Source organism: Galleria mellonella, unplaced genomic scaffold, assembly GCF_026898425.1.
Source record: "Galleria mellonella isolate WM207_F2 unplaced genomic scaffold, CSIRO_AGI_GalMel_v1 utg424, whole genome shotgun sequence".
Taxonomy (NCBI): domain Eukaryota; kingdom Metazoa; phylum Arthropoda; class Insecta; order Lepidoptera; family Pyralidae; genus Galleria; species Galleria mellonella.
In genome coordinates, this window is record NW_026442097.1 from 1,378,245 (window position 1) to 1,382,976 (window position 4,732).

Genomic DNA, 4,732 nt, shown 5'->3' on the forward strand with positions numbered 1-4,732 from the left:
GAATTTTGTAAATCGGTTCATAAATATAATTTACAATTTGACCTAAATTCAATTTATATTTTTTTTATACAACTTAGAATGGCAAACAAGCTGACGGCCCACCTGATGGAAAGTGGTAACCGTCGCCTATAGACATGAGCAGTACCATGGACATAACAGAGTATACTGTTTCGCCCATGATACCCACCCGTTCGATGAAGTCTCTTATCTCCAAAATCCCTTCTCACTCGTCTAGGTGCTTTAGCTGATCCTTTACCGTCCGTGCTGCTAGATTATGGGATTTCCTTCCTATGCTTATCAGTAATTATCAATCTTTAAATATTTTTTTTAAGAGTTGACTTTTAGAGAGTTATTTCTTTTAGAGTCAAGCTCGCCTTTGTACATTTTGTTTACCTCTGTCATACCCTTATGTATGATTAGTATGTACAATAAAGTGTTAAATAAATAAATAAACAATAATTTAACTTCATTTTATTGTTTTTTAAACACAAAACATGCTGCGGTTGCATCTAAACGTAAGAACAGTTAGACCTAATCCATTAGTACAGTCCTAAAGTGGGTTGCGTAAAAAACCCAGCAGGGCTCCGAGAAATTATTTATACAGTGAAACAATTACATTTTTCACATTAAAAATTAAAAGAAAGTATAAAGTGTTGTACTTTTTAATTTTTTTTAATAAAAGCTTTTGTTTTTAGTTAAATTACAGTGGTTTTTTATTTGTAATCAGTTTGGGGTTCCATAAAATAAAAGGTATTTGGCGGGCGTTCCGTTAACTTACCAGAGGGTAAGTTATTTGTACAAAAGTCGATTGCTTGGGTACCTCTGTCCCATTTGTGTTTCAACCGTGAAGCAGTTGTGTTTGCATGGCTGTGTTTCGGTTTGAAGGGTGGGATATGGCGTGAATTTACTGGGTACAGAGGAATAACACCTGAGTCCTCAGGAATGGCAACGCATTGGGGGTATCATGGGCGAAACAGTATATTCTGTTACGTCCATGGTACTGCTCATGTCTATAGGCGACGGTTACCACTTCCCATCAGGTTGGCCGTCAGCTTGTTTGCCATTCTAAGTCGTATAAAAAAAAAAACTTAAAAATTTAGGAACTCCTGCACTAGTGTATTGTATTGAAATGCTTCGCTGTATCTTATGTTGATGATTTTATACATAAATATAACACTAATCGTTGTCACTGTAAAGCAGAACATCAATTTTTACAGAAGGAAAACATTTACCACCGTATGTCACAAAACCAACTGGACAAATCTCTATATGCGTAAGTATGTCTCCGTAGCGATTATCCATGTCTGTCATTGTGAATGGCGCTAGTGCTATGTCTGTTAGAAACATCATGCCGTCAATGACGTCGTCATTATCTTTAGTAGCGGTCGCGCTAGTAGTGTTTGGGCTCACGCTAGTAATAATTGGGGTCGCGCTAGTAGTAATTGGGGTCGCGCTTGTAGCGGATATTGTCACGCTAGTGGCGGTGGCATTAACTGTAGCGACGCTAGTAGTATTAGGTGTAATGTCGCACCTAACTGGCACCATACACGCATATAAAATGCATGCCAATATTGTCGTTTTCATTGTCGATGATTCTGAAAAATAAAAAAAAATATATATTTATATAAAAAAATAAAGCCGTCAGTAATCAAAGACGGTTTTAGGACGGTGTTAAATAAATAGATTTAGTTTTATATATATAAAAAAAAAAAACACTGACTTTAATCGGTTATTTTGATTGAAAAACCAAACGACTAAACCGATTTTATCGACACTTTATGGGACCAGAATATTTTAGTTCGCTAACTGAGAACTTTTTAAATAATCAATCATTATTGTTAACACTAATACATGGCTAGACAATGGCGGACCGGCATAAACGTAGTGGGTAGGCCGTGTAAATTATTACAACGGAACGGTCACCATACTACCCTGCAAATTTTATATTAATCGCTCGGTGGAGACGTCCTCTTTGTGACACTACACTTGACTACTACGAGACTGTCTTATTGATACGCTATAAATCTTATTATTATATATATATTTTAAAGTAAAACTATAGTACATTACTGCAGCAGCCAGTAACTGAGGCATTGATGGAGGAACGTACAAATGTGGGCCGAGGTGTAGCCGAGGCACACATACGTGAGTCCATCAATGCCTAGTTGTGGCCAAGGTTTGTATAGTACTTTTCTCAAACAATGCGCGGAAATCAAAAACACAATTTCACTTTTTAAATTCAATGACGAATAACGAACAATAATAATTTTTCACGCGCCATAAAGTTCGCTTGTTTTTTTTTCAATACAAAACAGCTTTCTATTTGCAAGCCAGTTCGAAAATTAAATAAAACCTTGTATTAGTTACCTCCTTGGTAGCCATGTTTCGAAGTAAAAAGTTATTCCATTTTTAAATTACAGGACAGATATGAGTGAGAGACATGGCCAGTACGGGAATTTTGATTTATCTCGAAGAAGATTGTCAAAATAATGCTCACATTTCCAAGCATGTTTGAGAAAAAAATATTAAATATTTTAAAGACTATTACTGCACCAACCGAAGTATTTATTAATATTGTATCAAACAATTATGACACATTGTACATATATATATATATATATATATATATATATATATTCTCATATTCCAATATTAATATATATATGCAATATATATATATATATATGAACATATTCTTATATATATATACACACTTATAATATATATATTAAGTATATATATATATATATACATATATATATATATATATATATATATATATATATATATATATATATATTGGAGTTTGACAGCCCTATTGCTAGCAATATGCCTTATTAGGTTGACCTCCACATAGTTCCCCCTGGAAACCATCGTGAACAATTCTTGTTGAATGTGTCACGATGGGCTAACTGACCTACTTCATCCTCACCTATCATCCTTCACTGGTACCCCGCCGATAGCGCGGGTGGGGTTACCATTCCATTATCATCCATTAAAAAAAAAAGACAGAATGGAACACAAAATGGATTAGCCCGCCGTGACATATTCAATAAGAATTGTTCACGATGGTTTCCAGGGGGAATCACGTGGAGGTCAACCTAATAGGGCATATTGCTAGCTAGGGAGCTGTCAAACTCCATTGCTAACAATCTCTTCCCCCTCTTTAAGTGTATAGAAACGTTTTGTAATCAACCATTTACATGGAATTATACAAAAACATGCGTTAATTTGATTATAATTAAATCATTTACCTTAAGGATAATGACGAGGTACTTTTTCTATTGGAATGTCGCTTGTGAACGTTCGCAGCGAGCTGTGCGGTTACGGCGACTGATACGTTTTCCCCATTATTATGAAGCCGTGATGAAACATATTCTTGCAATAAATTTTATCCAAACGAACATTGTGTACTAGTAATATACCGCGACTATGTCCACTGGGGGGGGGGGGGAGGGGATTGTTTTTTTATCTTATCTTATTTTTCGCAATGAGGTCAGCTAAGCCGTTGCACGTCGACCCATACGGATCTTTTGTGCCTCCCCCTGCCTTATACCATGATTTCTCATCAATCAAAGGGATTGTTGGTAATGGAGACTAAGAATCCCATTGCTAGCAATATACTCAGCCAGGTCGACCTCCTTGCGGTTCCCCCTGGAAACTATCATGGTTAATTCCTGATGAATTCATCATGATGGGCTAACTGGCCTGTTTTCATTCTCATCTATCACCCTCCACTGGTGCACCGCCAGCGTATCCCGTTAAAAAAAAAAACTCATTTTCACATTTATAATATTAGTAAGGATTATGGCAATCAATAAAAAAAAAACACAGTATGCGTACCTCACTTTTTTCAAGTTGGCAACTGTCAACTTTGATAGGTGGAGCACGTCAATGAAAGAAGAGCTTGAAACAACCACTGATTTATTATAATCAAGATTCTTACAAGTTACCTTGAATATCTTATATGTATTTTTTTTTATACAACTTAGAATGGCAAACAAGCTGACGGCCCACCTGATGGAAAGTGGTAACCGTCGCCTATAGACATGAGCAGTACCATGGACATAACAGAGTATACTGTTTCGCCCATGATACCCTCCCATGCGTTGCTATTCCTGAGCACTCAGGTGTTATTCCTCTGTACCCAGTAAATTCACGCCATATCCCACTCTTCAAACCGAAACACAGTCATGCAAACACAACTGCTTCACGGTAGAAACACGAATGGGACAGAGGTACCCAAGCAATCGACTTTTGTACAAAGTCTCCCTCTGGTATGACTACCTACATAGTTGTCAATAATAATCTGACAGTTACAACAAAATCCAAAACAAACAGCGACACTGTACTCTACATGTACATCCTTACCACTTTTATAAAAGTGAAAGTGAGTTTATTTATTTATTATTTTATATAAATTAACATTCAGATCTATAATGTTAGTAGATAGATAGATACCTACTCTTTATTGTTACCTCCAGTTTTTATTTTTTTTTTTTTGATGAGTGAAAATGGTATGGTGATCCCGCCTGCGCTAACGGGATACGCTGGCGGAGCACCAGTGAAGGGTGATAGGTGAGAATGAAAACAGGCCAGTTAGCCCATCATGATGAATTCATCAGGAATTAACCATGATAGTTTCCAGGGAGAACCGCGAGAATGTCGACCTGGTTGGGTATATTGCTAGCAATGGGATTCTCAGTCTCCATTACTAACAATCCCTTTCCCC

General features: G+C 36.6%; 1 long non-coding RNA gene across 1 annotated transcript; it reads right to left on the minus strand.

Annotated features, from left to right (window-relative positions):
- Positions 1-454: 454 nt before the first annotated feature.
- Positions 455-3,464, minus strand: LOC128201425 (uncharacterized). Its single transcript, XR_008253237.1, has 2 exons — positions 3,255-3,464; positions 455-1,595 (listed from the first exon to the last, which is right to left on the minus strand). It is a non-coding gene; the product is annotated as an uncharacterized LOC128201425 (long non-coding RNA).
- Between the last annotated feature and the right edge of the window lie 1,268 nt (positions 3,465-4,732).